We start from the raw sequence: 23,189 nt of genomic DNA, 5'->3' as shown, positions 1-23,189 counted from the left end.
TATATATTCCTCAGTTACCCGGAGAAGGCGGTTGATGAGGTTGTAAATTTTGCTGGGGGGATTAGCGGTATGCGCGTGGGTCACGGTTTAGACACGGAGAGAGGTAATTATTACGCACAACGGGTTTGACATAGCATTAGTTATGGACATTTTAATCTCTTAATCCTTCATTTGTGATTTTTTCTTTTCCACTTTGTTTTCCAGTTTTCTAAAATATGAATAACTTCTTTTGTCATTTTCATCATCTCTGCTCCCATTCACATCTTCAGCCTCTGAGGATCTTGCCTACTGTTATCACTTGCGATAAACCTCTAACTGAATCTCACACGGACCCACGTTAACTGTATTGACTGTCAGGGAGTCCCGAGGTTCGCTCTTAGGTTTATATTTATTAAATCAAAGTCGAGTGAAAGTTTGGTTCAAAAACTCTCGAAACATTAATTGGAGTAGACACGTATTAAGTAAAAGTTAATCTCGAAGTAATTCTTGTTAAGGTGTGTAGCTTAGACCTTTAATGTAAATAATAATAAATAATAAAAAAAAAATCATGGAGTTCCCAGAAGAGAAAATCTGCGCCATATTGACATTGAGACAGACAGGTGGTTAGATTATGCAGCTTGGGTGTGTGATAAGCTGCCGTACCTAGAAGATAACAGACGAGGTAAATTGTTTAACATATGGTATGGAGTGAAAGTATCTACTCACTCATCTAGATTGCTTTATACCTAAGTTGTAAAATTTCACATCCTCGGTATAAGAATAAGGTGGAAAAAATAAGTACCAACAAGCAATAATTAAGAAGAGTGAGACGTACCCTCATGCGATCGACGACTTGCTGAACGATTATTAAAAAAAAACACCTCCAATATTTATTACCTGGGCGTGTATGATGAATAATGGTATCTGGTGTTGTGGTGGGTTAGTGGTGTGTGGTGGAGGCTACCTGGACCATCCTGCTTGGTATGGATAGTGAATATAGACGTGGTCGACTTTAACAGTGGTTTAGTATCCCACATTACTACGGGACTGATAAATGCTCGTCATGAATAAATAAATAAAACATTTTCTTGCCTAACTCATGTGCGGTCTTTCTGAATTCACGGGCAATAGTTTTTTTATAGAAGAGCCTGGCGGAAGGTAGGAGAATGATGTAATGCTTCCCATATGCTAAGTAATTTGTCATTAGGCAATTGTATTGGGTATTACATTTGAGAGATATGTGTATATGATAATTTTTTTGTGAAAATAATCACAATTTTAGTTTATATTCTTACTAAAACTTACCTGTGCACTTTGCTATAATATCCACTGACCACCCTGACCCTTGAATGTCTTTATTAGATGTTTACGGAATGCAGCACTTTGTGTGCACTGTTAAGGATATTTGGGTTTTGCCCTTGTACTGCAGTTAAATTCATTCTCTCTGCATTGAAAAGACTAGCCTTAATTCTTTGCTACTGAGACGATTACGCCAAAGAAGAGTATTATGGTTAGAGTTCTCAAACCGTTTGTTTTGTGGCTGCACCAAGCTTGTGAATTTCTGAGCAAGCTCCGGTAGATGAATACAAATTCTCTATTATATTGACTATAAACAGTTGATGGTCTGCTTACCTTCTTTTATTGCTGGACGTCCCATGGAGTACTCCGCATCACACACTGCACACTCGCCTTATATGACCGCGTCTCCTGTAGTGTGAACTCATTCACCTTGTTTGGCTTACACTTAACTGCGACAAGTAATGAAAGACGAGTGGCAGTGATGGGGGAATTCTAAGACCCAGAGAGAGACTTCTAAGGAACACATACAAGGTTTACTTTGGTGATAATGCAAGGCGTCAAAGATAATATTTCATCTGGAGTATAAAGGAACCCTCGCTTGTGGTAGTGCAACCCCTTGTCGTGGTGACTTTCAAAACAAGTAATGTACACACACACGGACAGCTGCCTAAGAATGGGGAGAGCCACACAGGACTTTAAAAAAGCTTGGTGCTATTTGAGTAGAGTAAAGTATAGTACTGTCCGGAAAGTATGGGTATGGTCGAGCAGCAGCAGCAACCGAGCAACAACAGACAGCTGGGAGAAGATGAACACAATCTTTGCCTCAACCTGAATGACAAACAATGCTCATGAACGGAAACTAAAATAACTTCCTGTTATATATATTTTTTAAGATAATCTACACCAATATTTTTAATTTTAGGTACAGTTATACCATTGGCAAGATTTATTGAAAAAAATTAAGTTAAAGTCAGGATATTTTTTTCTCATAATGGAGAAAACATATACAGTATTGTATATCAGCATTATACGTCATCTTAAGAAATGTCTTTGTTATTTATAGTTAATAAATCAGTTTTTATTAAATTTGAATTGCTTACCTTCAAGCTCAAAATCCTTCGCATACGGTACTTGCAAGATCCATATCGTTGACTTTTGGACAGCTGAATTTATTTGGTTGCAAGTGTAAAAATGCCTCCGAGAACTTCGTCACTGCGGAGAATAATACCCCGTGATGCCCACAGTATGAGTCAGTGACCTGATGACAATACAGGGCACGAGTATAGAAATAATTTATAAGTAAATCTTTGTCGTTCTAACCTAACCTACTTGACAACGTGTGTAATGTCTGCTGTCTAGCCTAATAAAACCACGAAAACTATCCTGTTGTCATTTGATTACGTTATCGTTGTTAGGTTAGGTTTGGTTGCTTCGTGACTGCTGTCGAATTTTTTTTAGCTTGTTCACACGGTAGTTATACACGTTTGTAAATGTTAGGTATACATGACAGTACACAGGATATACATACATGACTACACAGGCTAGGTGTACTTGGATCTCTCAAAAGTATCTTAAGAGCCAAACCCGGTTCTATCAAGAGACAACAAGCTACATAATATAATATACTTGTCCAATAAATAATCGTAATCCCTCTCCTCTCACTTGACCACTTACTGAACTTTATTTAGTTATGTTTTTGCACGAATGATACATAGATGATAATTTTATTTTTTATCCCGTGTGTCCAAGATGTTAACAAAGTAATCCTACTTAATCTTTAGATGTTGCCGTTATATTGCAGTTATTTTTAAGTTTGTGGCTTCATTGACCTCTTTAACTGTGTTTGTGCCCAAGTTACACTTACCCCTGTACAAGGTTCCAGTCATTATAAAGGCAAAAAAGATGGTTTCTGAGCCATTCATGAAGCGCCCTTCAGCTTATTGAATATTTATGACCCTGGTAAAAACTTGCGCAAATATTTATTGACATTTAATCATGATAAATTTGCTGTTCTAAAACGAGTTACCACCGTAGGTTAATTTGGTGGCCTAAAATGTCTGTCTAAATTCTTGATCTGCTACTGAAAACTGGGCTCTTACGGACCCAGGCGAAATCCAAAGAATCTTATAGGATAATGGAACGCCGGAGTTACTATGTGTGTGGCCCGCCGGCGCGTGGATAATCCCTGCCACTCATCTAGCCAGCCCGGGCAGGTGGAGGAGCTCTTTAGTTGTTGCTGACAGTTTGCTTACGGGGTTGGAGACTGAGCACAGACACCAGGCAGGTTAAACTCCAAGGTCTTGGGTAACTTTACACCTAGGAGGACACTCTGATTTGTGGTGGAGGGATAGCGTGTGGTGGAGGGATAGCGTGTGGTGGAAGGATGGCGTGTGGTGGAGGGATAGCGTGTGGTGGAGGGATAGTGTGTGGTGGAAGGATAGCGTGTGGTCGAAGGATAGCGTGTGGTAGTGGAGGGACAACGTGTGGTGGAGGGACAGTGTGCAATAGAGTGTTATTTTGGTATTTGATACTTTCAGGAAAATTGCTTATAAACAAAACTACTGCTACTTAAAGAATGTGTGTATGTAAAATAAAGAAAGCGATTTGCAACGAAAAAAAAAGTAAATAGAACGTATAAAGACATTTCATCCACCTGTTTCAACCGCTTATTGCAATAATATATTAATTGGAGGTTGAGAATGTCAGTACAGGACCCGGATGACCAGCGCCTACAGGTTCACTCCGCGGGAATAATCTCCAACAGTTAGAGCGCGACCTCCAAGTCTTAGTTTGGCGAGCAGTGGTAAACCAGCAGTCACCATCCATCACCAGCACTGTCAGCATTACCAGCAGGGGTAGACTAACACTGTCAGCATTACCAGCAGGGGTAGACCAACACTGTCAGCATTACCAGCAGGGGTAGACTAACACTGTCAGCATTACCAGCAGGGGTAGACTAACACTGTCAGCATTTCCAGAATGGGTAGACCAACACCCAGCCTCACCAGCAGGGGTAGACCAAAACTGTCAGCGCCAAAAATAAACCTGATCGGCGCTTAAACTTGACATTATCGTCGTCAGGGAAATTGCTCTAGTTAGGTTTTTAGTGATTTTTATGACGGCTGTCAACACCATCAGCCTCTTCGCCACCTAGGCTGACTCAGCAGGGGTAAGCCAGCCACATCATCGCTCTGTTGTTTTGATCTGACCACAGGACGAGATGCTGGCGCTGCTGCCGGATTCCGCGCTGCGAGTTAGAGTTCAGGACTTGGTAGTTTAGTGCCAGGAATGTATGGATGTCTTAGGAGATGACCGGGAATGCTTTTGGTTGTCAGTACTTCTTAGTTAATAATGTGATATGTTTTGTATCACAGAGCTGTAAAAATAAGGTGAATATGTATTGAATACTTGTGTGAGCTTTGTGTCTGGCGTGTGTGAGAAACAGATTTACAGGTAGACGAAGACAGGGGCGTGTAGATATGGACCAGATAAACAGACAGAAAGGCTTAAAAAAAAGGTACATGATAATTATGTTGTAATTATATTAGTAACTTAAAAGAAATCCCGGTGGTTTGTTTATATATTCTTAGGATCGAACAGTAGAAGAAAAGGGTTTCCATGAGTCGCAGAAACAGTGATGAAGACTCAAGGGTAGTGAGCGATGACGTCGGGGAGGAAGCCATTGATGACCACGGGAGATAAAGCCAGGTGGGCCTCGTTGAGGACCCACTGGGCTAAACCTTCCCGCCCACCATCCAGACGTGCGAGAAAGGTTGTAAATTGTGGTATTTTATGGTCTAAGACTGATGGTGGGGCAGCTGTCTAGCCCGTGTTGATGTGTCAGCTGTCAGGGCAGTGTTGATATATCATCCGTCCCGAGTCTGTGTTGATGGTCTAGTCATGTTGATGTATTGACAGATTCTGCTATGTTGACATATCAAACTAATTGTTATGCGGGATATAACCAAGGGAAGTAGAATACGTGGTAGAAGCACAGGCACCCTTCATGTACAAGTCATCTGTGTAGTAGTTGTGTTGCGTTGACTGAGGAACGTTTGTACAGGTATATCTACAGTATATACAGGTAGTCTGTTGGCAGTGTTTAGGTGGACATCGAAAATAGACAATTCGATTACCGCATAACTGGCGATTTGGAGACAGTTTTTATAAACCTCATCGGTTCTTGAAGAGCTGTACAATTTTGGAGGCGTGTATTTAAATTAATATTTTTTTTATTATAGTTATGAGTGAAAGTCTTTCGTACTAAATTTAGGTTTGTACCATTCACTACTAACTCACTCACTTTGAAATAATTTTCATCTTTATATTGGTGATGAAATGATTTTTGCTTTAGTTTGAATATTCCATTTTGTGGAAAAAATTGGGTCCTTACGTTTGTGTTACCTTGAGTCCACACAGGAAGACGAAATTCGATGTTTTGAATCTTGTTTTAAACTGAGGTGTTGTCTTTACAGACTCGTCAAGCTGCACATAATGCTTCTCACTGAAGCAGACACCTGTGACGAAGACGAACTACGAAGCTTTTTATATATTTGAGCGAAGGTTAGGGTAAATTTGCTCAATTTTCAGTGGTGAGAGAGTAGGTCGTTAGTAGTGGGTAGGTATATACTGGGTGAGGAGTTACATAGGGAGTTGGTGAACAGTGAACTTTCATGGAGGGCAGTTAATAAGAGAGATCACAGGGTGGCTAATGGGCACTGAATGAGTGGCGTGGTTAAAAGTGGGAGGGCACTCAGTGGGTGGGTAAGGGCCGATGCCAGGGTTGAAGGAGGTAGCGAGTGGTCAGAAGTCATTTGAACGTCAGTAGGGGTCAATGAGTTGTGAGAGTCACTAGGTGGTAGCAGCCCTTAGTGGTATCCAGTTGGTACATAGGTGGTGCATTAGCCCGCTGTTAGTTCCTATTTTGTGCACCAACGCGATTAGGTTTGGGTGGCCAGATGATGGAGCACAGGTTTCTCAGGTTAGGGCACCGTGGGTGGTAGGTGGCCAGGGTTCGGTGGGTGGTAGGTATAACCGGTGCTCATTGGATGGTGAAGGGTCTCGTAAATGAGTAATAAATTGCGAATGATTAAAACGGGTATTTGGTCATTATTGGGTGATCAGTGGGTCGTAGCCGGCAAGTGGAAGCATTCCACCACCACGCACAATAACACACTCCATCACCACCACCCACAACTCCACATTCCACCTACAACTCCACACCCCACCACCACAACCCACACCACCACACAACACCACCACCATACAACATCAGGTGGAGACTATTTTAATGTTTCTCATGGTATTGTCAATAGATAACGTCATCACGAATAAGTCAGTCGTATATTTAATATTACCGTATTGGACAAGAGAATCCCTTGTAAGGGTCAAAGTTGGACCGTTCATGAACCCCATGATAAAGAGGTCATCCACTCGCTACCGTCTGTGTGTCAGTGGCAAAGAACCATTTCGTTGTAGTCTTTAGTGTCACTTTAACAGTCCAGCTCACTACCCACAGTTTCTCCCTACATATACTGTAACTCTTGGGAGATTTAAGTACTAACCCTCGCCAAGCTGCCTCCTCCTCCTCACCCTAGGTTAATGGTCGACCACTTCAACCACCCCCGCGATATTGTGCTCAGGGTTATCATCTTAAGTCCAGAATGAAGGTGGCCTAATTTCGTCTATTCACCTTTGACACTGCTACAGCTCCTCCCATCCTCACCCAAAGAGAAGAAGAAAAAAAATCTGCTACGGGTCACGGTATAAAATTAATTAACGAACTTAACAAAATAAGACGAGGCGAAGATTGATTACGGTCTGGATCACGTCTTCTCCGACAGTTTTCCACACATCACGTCGAGCGGTAATTGATGAAGTATCCATCAGACATAAGGCAGCGAGGGTTGTAGTCCCGACAGGTGCGTGACGATGGTGACAGAGCAACTCCTGTTAGACCTCGGGGCCCTCGCCACCGCCCCACGCTGGACATGGATGATAGAAGGACTTAAGGTCAGTAAAGAAAGCCGAATAAGGAGATGGTTCTTGAAAGAATTGAACAGTTCTTGAAATTAATGGAAAGCTTCCTGGTATGAAGAGGCTGGACTGTTATCTCTGGTAAACACTTGTAATATTACATATAGTTGTTTGTCTTTCGGTGAAGGCTTGATATTTGGGGCTTGTAAGAACGTTTGAAATATATATATTGTAATCGTTCAAGCGTTTGCTCAGACAAATAACGCTACTTTATGATGTACTGACTAACATAATTTCATACGTGTGGTTCCATGCCATCTGATGTGGTCATAAAATAATTATATACAAAAAACTATTCTAATGATGATAATAATGATACATATGTTAACACTTATAAAATAAAATATACTTGAAAACTTGAAAGATCAGGACTACCCCTTCAAGGACCTAATGAATGGAGATACTGAGCCTCACCACCTCCTCATCTTACCATCTCAGTCTTAACTTCTTATCCCGCCATCTGCCACCAGCCGTCACTGTTATCATGTAATCTGTTAACTAAACGAGGATCTGGATTCATAAATTAGGGGGATGTGGTTAGGTGATGCTGCTGGACCCAGTGTGAGTCTTGGAAGGTTTAATGGTGAATGCTTACGCTCGACAATTGTGATAACTACCGGTGTATACTTTAAAACGTACATGAGTGATGACTGCTTCTGTATACCGTCAAACGTACATGAGTGGTGACGTGTATAATATGTCTAAAGAAAATAATTAATATAAGAATTCGACAAAGGTGGAGGTTTATGCACCTGTTTACTGTTGTTTTATAAGTCTTAGATGTTTGGACGTTTACTTAAAGCAGTATGTGTGAAATGCTCAGTCGATTTTTTGCTGGCAGGTTATGTACGTTGTGTTGGTATTTCCTCGATCTGGTAATGCCAGGTTTGATATTTGCACGGTAGCATCCTTGTTTACGGTATTCTCTCAGTAAATCTTTATAAACCATCAAGGCACCGTATCCCTGTGTGGTTTATCATGGTTTATTATGAGGTGCGGCGGCCGAGTGGATGTAGCACTCACCGTCTGCTCCTGAGGACTCCGGGTTCGATGCTAAGCTACTCCCAGTCCATTGAACAATAAATTGATACAGTACCTAATTTTACCAAGTTGGGGAAGTGAAGGCGGTCGAGTACAGTGCTGGTCACGCTGCCTCCCTGCTTATTATACAGTGTGCATTACCCGTGCACACTGTCACTAACGGGCCGTTTTACTAGCCTTCGGTACATAAGGCAGCAAGCGTGACTAACATCCATTTAATGCAGACAATATCATCATTTACTATGTATGTTGAGTTGTGTTCATGGTCGTATTGAATTAATTAAAACAATACAATATCATCATTTCATTAATATCTTCATTAACCATTGTATTATGGTTCTTATTCGTCAAAGGTAATAGCTTCTGAATTTATCATGTTGTTAAAGTTTTTACCATTGCCGTGATAATTGTTTTTTTTTCTATTTTGCTATTATGGATAATGGATCCGTTGCATAATACATGCAACATGACATTAAAGGATAATAATTGTATTAATATAAGTTTTTTGACATTGTGGCGTTTTGTATTTCGCTGAACTTCCAGGAGGACTTTTAATATTATTTTAACTATGGTATTTTTATTTATTTATTTATTTGTTTTTACTCTATTACTGTTATTACTTTGTTTTCTTACCCTTATTTTTATTTAGTTCTTATTTTTCCTATATTTTATTATTCTATTGAGGGGAATCATCGACGCTTTACTTTTTATTTTGACTTAATCTTAATATCCAGTTTTCGGCGCGATTTTAGTAAACCTTGGATAAACCTCAAAGCTGTTAAGGTTTGGTTAAAGTCTCGTGGAGGTAAATGTCAAAAGAGCAAATAAATTATCACCAAGGGCCTAGGATATAAAACTTAGTGGACGAGGCTTCTATTAACACAGGGAGGCTCCAGTGTTAAGACTCTACTGACGAAGCTCCAAACCCAGTTAAGCTCCATTGACGAAGCTCCACTCTGGGTGTTTGGCTTCCTCGACCGCAGTAACTGCTGTCCATCCACACCCGTTCCTCTGCCATCCTCCCGTATCCCACCATCCTTCCCGCACCCCCGTCTTTCTCCCGCAACCCCGCTGTCCTCTCACACCCCCGCCAGCCTCTCGCACCCTACTATCCTCCCGCACCCTCGCCATCATCCCGCACCCTCGCCATCCTCCCGCACCCCTGCCTTCCTCTTGCACCCCGCCATCTCCCGCACCAACTCTATCTTCATCCTGTCGCATATATGGTAGTTGATCGAATCTTTACTTCAGTATATGGAAATAGAGACGAATTTGTAGTCATGATGCTCGAATAAGTCTTAAGTACAGGAGTATATGTATGTATGTATGAAGGTATGTATGTATGTATGAAGGTATGTATGTATGAATGTATGTATGTATGAATGTATGTATGTATGTATGTATGTATGTATGTCTGAATAATATTTCAGAATCATATGTATTGTTGTATAATGAAATCTGTGGGGAAAACTTTAGACGAAAAGAGTTTGTTCATCATCCATCACAAACCATTATATTTATGTTCTTCTCATTAACAAATTAACCATATGCCAATTCAGACCTAAAATATACCCTTTACTTATCCTGACGACTATTAAGGCTCTGTATGATGAGGCATATTTTAGAATCGACCTTCAGGACCTAACTAACCAGACACACAAACGGAATAATAAATGACATCTTTATTTCACACGAGTACCACCACCCCCCTCTAGTGTAATTTACGAGTGAGTGTTAGTTATGCGCTGTAGAGATAACCTTTTATCTGTGTGTATCTCTAGACTACATCTACTGTTATGGACTCCGGCACTGGGTATAAGGGTTTTAAGTAGCGACTGGGGGTCCTCTGATGGTTGTATCAGGACAAGTATGGCTCGGATTGGTGTGAGTGATTGGCGAAACCTTTGATTTTTATGAGTGTGTAGCTTGTAGTGTCGTCCATCCTGTGTTTTTTTTTTCCCCTGCTGGGTTTTTTGTTACGAAAGACTATCAAGTAGAAATGAGTAAAACAATGCATTTATATTTTGGATAATTAATTTGGTGGAAGTAGAAGGAAAGATTTGGATAAGAAGAGTGGATTAATATTTACGAGTAATGAGTTTTTTTTTTTTTAAATTAGACCCTGTGTTATGAGTTTGTGGAAGTCGAACACGAAATATATCCCCAAACGCCGAGTCATACCTGTTACCGAGCTCCTCTAGGTGATATGAGTGTAGCCAACCCACAAAACTCAATTTCTCTAATTTTACTTTTTATCTTGCTGCTGGTAATAATAATAATAATAATAATAATAATAATAATAATAATATCGATAATAATAGTAATATCAATAATAATAATAATAATTACTATGGTAACTACTATTAATAATATGTATGCTGTACACCTTCATATTACATTTATATACCGTCCAAATTACCTCCGATTTCATCCCTTGAGTTACAGTAGAGATTTAACCTCGTTCATGTGTACACAGTATATACTTGGCTCTCCCAGGTGGTGATATACTTTTACACACACACACAAACACACACACACACACACACACACACACACACACACACACACACACACTCCGTCTTTTCCTCCCCCATATTTGGACTTGGCAGGTAAATATAAGATCCAGCCATTATCTTATTTGAAGTTAAATACATTGAGAGTGATTAATGATATTTAGAACTAATTTAGAACATTCAGTGTGTTATTGTAAGTCATTCGGACAAGTATAACGTCAGTTAGGTTAATACAATAGTAACGACTAAGAAAGAACATGATAATAGTGATCAACTTAAATGTTTTGAGTATTGTTGATTAATTCCAGGATATATTTTTGTATTGTTGTGACTTAAACTTCACTGTGTAGATGTCAGCGTATTGATTTATTGATATTTTTAATGTAGTTTCTTCAGTCTGGTTTACAAACAAGGTGGTTATGATCGTCAAAATAGGGTGTTTCAGAACAAATGAATCGTTTCCTTTTGTTATGTTAAATTTATGTGAAGTAATTAAAAAAAATAAAAGAATGAATCGATAGTGAAGTCATACGTGGAATTTTTGTATATATGTCTTAGTCTATTAAAAAAAACAAAGGTATTTTGGCTCGGTTGTAATACTATATAGAGGAGATTCACAAAGCTCCTGGACAACTAAAGGTCCCATGCAGTTTCTTTACACACAGAAGGTTGTTTATTTGAATTCATGTGATGGTAATCTTGTCAGGGTCGTATAACCTCGTGTCCTCGCCTGTATACTAATGTAGAGATCAAGGGTCATGGTGAACTTCTTAAAGTGTCAAGCGTATGACTACTGACTAGTGTCTTTGTCTGATGATGGTCGCTTGAGGTATCGTGTCTCATTAGTCACCTTCAACCATTCTAGTTTTAATGTGGAATATGTAAGAAGTGTTATTTCCTTGAATATATTAGTTACATTTGCATTTGATGATCGATATTTTGAAACAGCTCGTAGTTATGACAAGTTTGAGACATGAACGGTTGATCTTAGTGTGGGTGGGTACTTTCCTAACACCTTAATTCAGTATTTTCTTGAGATGTCATTAAGGTTGCCATATGTTACATTGTCTATTTAACTTATTACATTTGTTTTTATCCATTTCGCTGCAAAAGGTTTGAAAGCATTATAGCTCCGTAAGTGAACTTCGCGTCTGTGTTCATTGTATTGAGTTTTCTCCCGACAACTTGCTGTCGGCAGTCAACATTTGAAAGTGATTGAGGCTTTAAGACTTACTGTCAAGACAAATCTCTTCACAACTGTACTAAAGTGATTCGTAATGGCTTACAAACTCGCAACTGAGTGACTTTCAAAGGCACAGTCATTAGTGGACAATAGACGTGAAACAAGCATTAGCCACCTTCAGGTAAACAGCTTTACATCACTCCAGCACCGAGCGTAGACTCCATCCATGCTCTTAAATGCGTAGGTAAACCTGTGAGAAAATAAAAGTGGTAATGTTTGTAAAAGCAAAAGAAAACCTTTAATCCTGATGTGCGTTTCGGTAAATACAGAAAGCCACGTCACTTACTGCACACCGCCACAGTGTTTCCGCACTTTTCATAATTATAAAGATGAAGTAAACTAATGTTATTGTTTAAGTAAAGTTTAACTACTGTCAGATTTTATTTTAATTTATGATATGGACAAAAATGAAAATGGTATAGTGCTTTAGTTTACGATAGACCCTTTTGAAACCAATTATATTATTTTTTAGTAAATTTATTGGTTACAATGGTTCATCCGATTGAGCCTCAACACATGGCTCAAGTTTTGCCAGAATAGGATAACCTTCTTTCTCTATTGCTATATCTCAATGGCAATTAATTCATATATGAAAAAAACATGCGAGTATTCTATTTGGGTCGTCGTTTACTGTAATGACATAACCATACTTTACGTTAGGTGAAGTTAGGTTAGGTTAATACTAATGCTATTCATTTGTCTATATGATTGTTCTTACATAGAGAGCTATTTCATTTTCGTTACACAGACAAATACATGAAACTTATTGTTCTTTTGCAATATATATGATAACTGTAATTCATTATATTTAGTCGCGGTGAGCTCCTAACTGGTCAGTGTTGAGTGGCTTCACTTAGGACTAATTAATGAGTTGATTAAAATAATGGGAATGTTAACCGATGCTGCTTGAATGTTGATGTGAAGATTCATCTCTATAATGCAAATGGTCATGAGTTTTAAGTTCCTCATGGTCGTCACTCTCTTTCAGCATCCCTACATTTTCGACCATCATGACTGTATTTTCATTGATCACAGTAACCTAGGTGTTTAATAGTACTCCTATTAAGGGCTCTGTTGACCTTACCAGTGTTGCCAAAGTGGCGAAATTGATAGCCTAGCATGGGGCATGGAAACCGTAGTAGATTGGTTGCTCAGTGGATTGTCTACACCCTAGCTTGTGTTTTCTTGAGGCGGAGATATTACGTAACACTAATTGACATGCGGTATTCATCTATTCTTAACGATGTTATTCTAGATTTATGTGCTTCATCTCCCTGAACACAGTTTTGGGCGTAGGTGAGTCGAGAGTTATTGGGCAGCATCAGTCAGGTTTGGTTTATGGTAGGGAGGCTGTTGATATGCCAGAATTTTGTGGCGACATAAATGACAAAATGCGGTAAAGTTTTCCGAGTAACTGGACGAATTTAAATGCAAATGTATGAAAGAGAAACGCATCAGAAATAGGGCAACAAAAACTGGAACTAAAACTGAAATAGAGATAAGAATAGTTAAGCTAAATGCTATTGTTAACACCTTAATAGTTTAATGTCTAAAAAATGAAATATTTTGTGTTAAGGGTAGAAAGCAAACAGAGGTTTCTATAGTAATGGTATGTGACGTTGTTATGTCATCCACAGGCACTGCACATTTTCATGTATTTTAGGTGTTATTTAAGAAGTTCCTAGAGAATAGTTTCATGTGTGAATCATGATTACGAGTTTACTTACACTTATATATATATATACATAGATATACAAAATGGGGGAGACAGAATACATAGATTTCAGGAAAGCACCAATTAAGACAGACACACATACCGTCACGTATTTCTTAAGATCTGCTAAGTCACGGCTGGCTGGCAAAACTACCTCGCTTCTCTGAGGACCATTTTTTTTAAGGCCAGAATCGCCATGTGCTGTTGGCTGTATCATTTGGAGAATCCTGTGTAGGACATCTAGGATATCATTATACAAGTCTCCTGCTGAGAGAGGAGAGGCAGGAGGATTACTGTCATCATCTGGGTTGATTGACAGCCTATAATGTTCTTGTATTTTTAAGTTTGTGGGCAATATTCCATGCCAGGTATCTTGTATTATTTATCGTTTTAGAAGTAATCAGTTGAAACAGTATTTTACAGATATTTCGGAGTAATATCAACAAATAATAAAATCAAATTTAGTTTAGAAAATGAACACTAAATTTGATTGTAGTTTAATTTAATCGAGAGAGAAGTTGATTGGTGTACCAACGTAAGTGGAGGAACACAAAATAATAACAAGAAACATGGAGGTAAGTATGTCGAGTTTCATTATCATAAACTCATGCCCTTCAACGCTGCTTCAGCACTCACAGCCACCACTTGCATAACTTGGCTCACTCGTGAAGAAAATCCGTGAAAAAATATTTGCAAGCACAGACAAGTATCTTACTTTTCAGTAATACTGGATGTGTGTACATATATATATATATATATATATATATATATATATATATATATATATATATATATATATATATATATATATATAAAATGTGTGTGTGTATATCAATAAATTCTTAGGTGTTGATCGATCCTCAGAATATTTTGGCTTTGCTATACAGTACACTAGTGGGAGTGGTACAGTACGGTGGTATCAACTCAACACCTTGTGGCTTCTCATGTGTGATCTACTGTGCTGTATTATACCATATACTGTTGTTGCCTCACTCTGTACTAAGTTACCTCTCCTGGTACGACCATTATTTAACCTTACATCAAAAATAATGTTCATGAAGGAGAAATAGTTTATGAAATTAATGTAAGCACGTTATCAAGGATTGCATAGTGCATTGTAGAAGGAATTTTAAACAGTGAAGATCATCGAGTGGTTTAACAAATAAATGGTTGGTGTGGGGTGGGTGGGGAAGGGGTTAACCAATACCCTCACATTAGACTAAGCGGAACATTCCAAAATAAATCCCGAGCAAATTCTGACACGCAGTTAACAATAGAAAACACAGAAGGTAAACCTCTGCTGTATGTTGAGGCATTAAACTAGACACGGAAGTAAGATGTATAATGAGCAAATTAAAGTATAGTTTTTGTGTGTGTGTGTGTAGGGGGTGGGGGAGACCTAACACAAGCCATCGACCTTCCTCCGACTTAACTTTCCCTTGTTGTGGTGGCCGCCAGGTAAACAGGTAGATTAAATATTTCTTTCGGGAAGTTCAACTAATCACTCTCTAAAAAGCAGTTTCTTTGATATCTAGATTTACGAACAATGAGAATGTTATATATATTTTATCTTTAATTATTTTGGGAGTTAAACATGATATATTATTTAAAGGAATACATTACACGTATCCCTGACATATATATCATGTCGATTACATACGTGATTTATACAAGTTAACTCAGATATGATAATGCACAAGAGAGGATATAGGTGAAGAAAAATTGGGTATAATCGAGAAGGGTTTTCTTGTCTGTGTATGTCACCCCTCCAGGGATCTTTTGTTATGTTAATCCGTCTGATATTTTACCGCTTTTGAGGCGCTTTGTATTGAAGACTTGTGGTTCCTTGCCTCGACAAAAGTCTATGCCCAGTCCAGGAATTATAAACTAATTGTGTTTTTTTCTGGGATTTTCTTTCTGGTAAATTCATAGCGACTTCTTTTCACACAGGCAAAACGTACCAATCAAACACAACCTAACCTCATATAAGATAATTTAAAAGTATTCTGAGGTCGTTAGGTTTATTTGGTGCACATTAAAATAGAAACACTGAATAAAAAAAAGTGAAAGAACGAAATGCCCAACTTACAATTCCTGTTCTTGGAGGAACAACTTTTTCTCTGCACACAAGTTAGAAATAGATAGTTTAAGTGGGCAAAAACGTTAAATCATTATCCTAATTTTAATAACTTAAGCTTCAAACTTTGTCAACTCACTAATGATGAGGCAAACAGATACATATATTGTACTCAGAGCGTAGTTATATAAAATGTGTTAACATTTTATATAATATACATTTGATATTTGACACAACTGACCAAAATCAATTTTAATTAATAATGCCTCATTACAGTCGGCATAAAAAAGTTTGTAACATAAGAAATATATAAACGTATTTGGCACACAGCTTCACATGGCGACAACAGGAGAGCAACTTGGAGTTGTTCTCTCAGCCTTAAAATTATCCAGAGGCAACGAGTCTGCAACCACGAGTTTGAGAAGTTGATAATATCAGGTAGTCGTTAAGGTGGACGGTGATGATGATAAACGTTCACACGATCCTTGAGTCCCTCAACTGGCGGCCGTGGTGCTCTCTGCTGTGACTTAATGGTTCATGCTGTAGGTAATAAAACTAATGATCCCTGCCTGAGTATCTCTTTGGTCAGATATTTCCAAAGAATCATTAGACACAAACTGTTTGATCCACGTAGTCTGCCACCTTGTTGCTGGTGCCAGAGTTGGTTTTATTTGAGGAATACAGATGGTATCATCAGCCAGCGTGCATTGTGTTGTAACCTCGCATCTGTGGCCGAGGACAAACTTGACGTACTTTGCTACACTATACAAAGTGTTAAGTTTACACTGGTCTCCTTGTAGATGTATTATCCATGTTAATGTCTTACTGACGGTGCTGACCAGATTGAACGGCTCCTCAGTCTGGTTTTCGTATATATTTTCCTGGTACTGTACTTGTTGACGTTGTTGCGGCCCTGTTTTATGGCACATTAATGCTTCGCCTGACCAATCCAATCATGTTTACCAGCACTAAAGTCACATTTGATTTTTTTTAATAGGAGGCATCATAATAGTCTTCAGTACTGGTACGTGCTGCAGGAGAAGATTTTATTAGTTATGGTTAGGTATGTAGGTGTTGGGTCACTACTATGCATGACTCCCTACTCCCTCCAAGAGTTACGGTCGGCTTGTGTCTCCGTGGATGGCAAAATCAATAAATATAACGAATAAAAAATATTTAAGATATACCTTGGGCATATTGCTAGTAGTGCCCCTTAGCTATTACTGACATTTAACACGGGTGAGTGTGATTTAGTATAGTGTGAGAAATTTATTATGAGAGTAAAAGAACAGGTGTAATCTTAATAACCTGCCTCAGGGAAGCTCGTCTAGGTCAATTTAATAAAAGAGAGACAACGGTCGAAGAAAGTGATCTGTGTGTTTGGATTGTTGTGTCAACCTGAGCAGTGACGGTGATAAATAACACTTTGAAAGCTTCCGTAAAACTTTGGTTAAATTAGAATAAACATTTTTGAGCTCTACGTTACATCTAACTTTGATTATTTTATCAGCGCAAGAAGAAATCTATTCCTATTGTCTGTTGAGTTCACCTCTTAGCCAGTGTTCAAATTATTATAAGCGGCTAATAGGTAAAAGTTAGTCCTTTATTGACCTCGCGGATACAGCCATTTTTTTTGGTACACAAGGAAGTTAGGTATCGGGTATTCATTCAGAGCGTCCAGAGTTCGAGCCAATAATCTTTAGGACTTTAGACTAGTAATTTATCCAAGAGACCGCCGTACTACTGCTGATAAGAATAGTGTTAACATTCTAACCTCGTTCCGTAATCGTTCCATGTGCTGACACTACACTTTATAGTGATGTTCTGAAGTAAGTGTATAGCTTTGAAATTCAAGAAGTTATTGAGAATTAATTAAATGAAGAAGGCTACTCTAATTAATTATCTTCAACGTGTACGAATGACTATTTTATAATTGTTTCATTAATTTATGTAGATACGAGAGAAGCAAAAATATTCCCATTGTTGATGTTTTATGGTAACTGCACCCGACAGCTACTGTCAGCTCTTTTCATTAAAATAATAAATGTAGTTGGTATTAATGATCTGTCAGTGAGGAAAATGCCACAATACCTTCCTTGCACTTGTGGGATGAGTCACTAGTTGTTCGCCAGACAAAAACTATAAATCGGCGTTGCTTTTGATAATCTTTAACGTATAATAGAAAGGAAAGGTATAAACGTATTATTATATTGTTCCTGGTGAAAGAGAGCACTAAGGAAACATATAGAAGGGGAACTGATAACAAGAGTGTGATGGTGTGTCCCTATAGTAGTTAGTACACCCGTCCTCACATTCATTGTTATGATGTTAAGAAAAAACCCAAGCCAACGTGTTTTACAGGTCTTAAAGCCTCACACACGCGAGTTCGTCTCCACTTAGCGAGCTTCAACAGAAATAGTCTCGCAGCCATTAGGCATTGCAGACGAGATTGCTGTTCATATCACGTTCCCCTGGCAAGACAAGACAGAGTACAGGATATTGTGTTGCTGTTGGTGAACATGATAATGATGGTGATATGTATACATAATCACCATAAAGTGTTGCTTTTATAATAGCAAAGCGTAAAATAAAAAAATCAACAGCATAAAATTGTTGGTAATTAACACTTGTGGTCTTCAGTGTTACTCGAGGGAACAATTACCATTCTCTGGTCACCGCAAGCTTGTAACTGAGCCATGTCAAAGGAAGCTCGATGGTAGACTCACACGGGTGAATATGCACGGGTGGTGATCTAGTTAGGCGTAACTGATTATTCTTATCTTTTTCGTTTTTCACTTTAATAATCTACGTTATCAATGTGTTGCACCTGCTAATTATTATTTCCAGGCTTCAGATAGCATTCTGGATCAACAATAATTTTTAGTTTTATTTGCAATTGCAGACTGTAAATAAAACAAATATTGAAGAGCTTTATATTAACTCAACGCACCTCATTCAACCAGCCAGTCAGCTCCATTGATTTAATGTGCTTTAGGCTCTGGATGCAAAGCTCATGTAAACAAATTATAAGAGAAATCAAGGAGAAAAATTATATAGCAATTACCTGGTTAAGAATTTTCATGTGGCCAAACAACTTTCTGGCCAGCGAGTATTATTGGTGAAAAAAGTACCGGTAATTAAACGATAACAACTGTGGCTGATAGTAGTAATTATAAATATCCAAAGTCACTCATGTTTCCCACCCCAAAGGCCCAGATGATTTCTTAAACACTATAACAAGTATAATTTATCTTGTGCTTACAAACGGGTGTAGTGGAGTCAAGGTACAGTGGTGTTAGCAGTACACTTTTACCTTTAGTGAAACACTCTTAACCTCGATAACTGTTAGTACTCGTTTAAGGTGTGCTCAGCTTCTTGAGGCCCTCTGATTTATAAGGAGTGAAGGGAGAGAAATAGAGAGAGTAATTTTTTCATGTAGTAATTATTTATAAGCGCTGTATCTGTAACCTGTACCTCTTGCAGTCGATAAGAGTACAGTGTTTTACGGTGAAGGTATTGGGACTTTGTGTGTGTGTGTCTCGGTTAGATACTCTTGTTTGCCTGTACATTTGAATGTGGTTGATATTGTTTGCATCATTCTTTATTGCATGGCTAATCTTGTTTGCATGAATCCTTGTCGTATGTAATTGGTCTAGTTAGTCTAGTATTTGTTTGTTGTGCGTATTTTTTTGCTTATGTGTTTTTTTTTTACAGGGATTAGCCCACCCGGGCACAGGTCACTGACCCACATCGGGGCCTGGGGGGCGAAAATATAATAATAATAATAATAATAATAATAATAATAATAATAATAATAATAATAATAATAATAATAATAATTGTAAAAAATCATAATAAATTTTATAAAAAAAACAAAATTAAAAATTAAATAAAATTATAATTATGATAAAGATCAATAGTGAGAAATAATATATTTATGTTGTGTTGTCAAAGTGAGAAAAACAATTGAGACCCTGCAATTGTGAGTAAATGAGGCAGAAAGTCAGATCAGAAACCTGGGACTTGGTCACAATTTTTGTGATGCCATATGGCAGCAGCGTCTACCATTAGACAACACATTATGCTTCCAATATCTTCCCAGGAAGCAGTACCTCCCTGTTTGGTAGCTGCCTACTACCTACTACCTGCCAATGTGTGTGCTTATTTGCTAGTTTTATGTTTGTGCGTGTGTAATAATAATAATAATAATAATAATAATAATAATAATAATAATAATAATTAACGGTTTATTGAAAGAGCTTGGCAGCCAGAAGGCTGATAATATACAGTTACATATTTGGGGAATGGGTTTCGAATTACAAATAATATACAAGTAACAAAAGTGATACAAATAAGATATATAATAACTAGATGGGGAAAAGCTCAAACTACAGTGCATTTCAACATAGTGACAGTGCAAGAAGTAGTATTTACTGGGAGTGAATACACTGGTTTATTACAAGTTATTGATAATTTTTACAATGGTTGGGACTGGGCTGTTCTTATAGCGATCAGTTCGTGCACGTATGGACTAGATGCGGTTGTGGTGTCGAACAGCAATTCTCGGGCTAGGGATCTCAGGTGGTAGTAGGAGCCGGTGTCGAGGATGGTGTAGAAGCTTCTTACCAAATTTGCAGATGAGGTCGTGGTGATGGTCAGTGAGAGTCGAAAGGGTCAGTGTGTTGAGCGCTTCTTGATATGTGGAGTAGGAAGGGGAGAGAATAATCTTGCATGCCATCTTTTGCACTTTTTCTAGGTGTTTACGTTGTGTGGCATTTAGGGAGGAAGACTAGGTAGGGGAGGCATAGGTGAGCTTGGGAAGTGTGAATGTTGTGTAAACACTGAGGAGCTCGGGTGCAGGAACTCCGAGGGACTTGAGTCGGCGGAGGAGGCGGAGACGGAAACTGGAGGATTTGACAACTTCACTGACGTGTGGTTTCCAATTTGGTTTGTTGTCTATGGTGACGCCGAGGAGCTTCGTGGAATCTACAACCTGGAGTGTGTTCGGACCTAAAGTAATGGAAGGAGGTGGGACAATGTCAGAGGAGAGGTTGATGTGCATAACCATGGTCTTGGTATGGTTGATGGTGACATGGTTGTTGGTGGCCCAGTTTTGAAGACTGTTCAATAAATCCTGAAGGGCGATATAGTCGGGAGCAGAATTGTTGACGCTGATCCCAATGGTGGAGTCGTCGACATATTTCCAGCGAGCAGGGGTTTCTCTTAGGGCATCATTGATGAGCATAAGGAAGCAGAGTGGTCCCCATCTTGGTGCCTTGGGGGACGCCGCAGGTGAGTGACTGTGTGTGTGTGTGGTGAGTCTTGGTTTCGGCTGAGATGTTGTGGTTTATGGCTGACACGTCTCTATTTTGTCTGGTTAATCACTAGGCCGTGTCTGTGTTAGGTGTGTTTAGCCTTGGTTGCTTCAATGTCAGGTTGTGGTTAGTCTTGGTTCCGTCTGTGTTGAGTGTAGATAGCTTTGGTTGTGCGAATATCGAGTTGTGTTGAGTTGTGTGTGTGTGAAGTCCCCTGTGCGTGTATTGTGTGCGTTTTGTGTTATCGAAGGTGACTAGTTTTTGCAGCTACCACTCCCAGGTGTATATCTCTTACTGGTGTTTTTGTGGGTAATTATTATTATTTTTTTTTACCTGTGTCTGTCTCTCGTTGTTGCTGATAATTGTTGGAGACATGCCAGCAAACAGATAAATCTGACGGAGACATTAGTTATCTTTATCTCGCTAATATCATAACATTGTTTTCGTTAAATTTCAGACATTTAAATCCACAGACATTATATTCGTTAAATTTCAGACATTATGATATCCGCAGACATTGTATTCGTAAAATTTCAGACATATTGATATCCACGGACATTGTATTCGTTAAATTTCAGACATGATATCCACACAGTTTATTTATTTGTCCTACCTAGGAAATGTTAACTCTATTACACTGGTAATTAATATCAATGTCTTAGTCAACATGATTATCTTAAACATACAGCGAATTAGTTAATGAAGCTCACCATACGTCAGTGTACATACAACATCACCACTAGACTCCCTGGCGCCCACCACACGCCTGACTACTCTCTCATATAATTATATTTTATCCAGTTATTAATCTTTGTTAAATATATAAGGTAAATCCCCGATGTTAAGCTTGTTTGTTGTTTAAATTATTTATTTCTTTGTACAATTCACTATTGAAATAATCTTTTAAATAACTTCCAGTATATACAATCTTGTTTGTTGATCATTTATTCGTCAAGTATACTTCTTTCTTATTATACTGTCTTTGAGCCTTTCTTACAATATGTATTTAATATCCTTTCCTCCTTACATTTTGGGTGTATCTGCAATCTTATGTTATTATCTAGGCTACGATCCATGTCTCTGTATATGGAAGCACGTGGATGGAATTTTTTCCATGACTTCTCTTCCTTTGGCTGTACTCATATACATAGCACCGAGACAGTGATTGTCTGCTGAACATCTTCCAAGACAACGTTGTTCTCTCAGGGGGATGATATTAATTTAGTATTGTATTGTGATATTTATTTGTCAGACTTACCTGTTTCTTCCTTTTAATATGTCCCTTATTTACCTGTTTCCTGAGGTTACCATCGTATTATGAATTCTAAAAATGTCTTTCAATATAGCAGAAGAGTTAACTTGAACACCGACCTTGTCTATAATATTGTCCATTTTTCAGCCCTGTCTAGACTAGTTAATGAAACAGTATTAATGCCGGCGATCACTCCACAAAGCAGATCGTTTGACTGCTTTAGACAGAAGTAAAAGTTATAATGAGATGAAATGTGTTGCATCATGGCCTAAAATGATGTGTATGAAAGTAACTACCGGGTGCCGCCTGATTACCGCCTGCCAGACTCTACTTGATAAACAGTTAACAAGAAAAAAAAATCTGCAACTGTCGAGCCCAACCATAATTTTGCTGGTGTGATCTTGACTAATAGCCATGGAGTATATAGCAAATTGATTTACTGTGCTAGATGAAATATACCTCTTCCCATTTATAACGACAGTGACGTTCAACTGTTAGCTAAAGGATGTATAGAGAAATGAGCTGAAGGTAGTGGAAAGTGAGAGAGAGTTGTCATTGTTCACCAATACTGTTTTATTAGCTAATTACAAGATCTTTCCAGGCAAATATCGCTTATAAAATTTTATTATGCAATAGTAGTTTATTAGCAATTCACAAATTTAATTCATTCACAGTTTTTCGTCAGTATTATGCGTAAGGAAACACATCTAAATTGATTTC

Source organism: Homarus americanus, unplaced genomic scaffold (genome assembly GCF_018991925.1).
Source record: "Homarus americanus isolate GMGI-L3 unplaced genomic scaffold, GMGI_Hamer_2.0 scaffold47177, whole genome shotgun sequence".
Lineage (NCBI taxonomy): Eukaryota > Metazoa > Arthropoda > Malacostraca > Decapoda > Nephropidae > Homarus > Homarus americanus.
Note: the sequence above shows the minus strand (reverse complement) of the source record.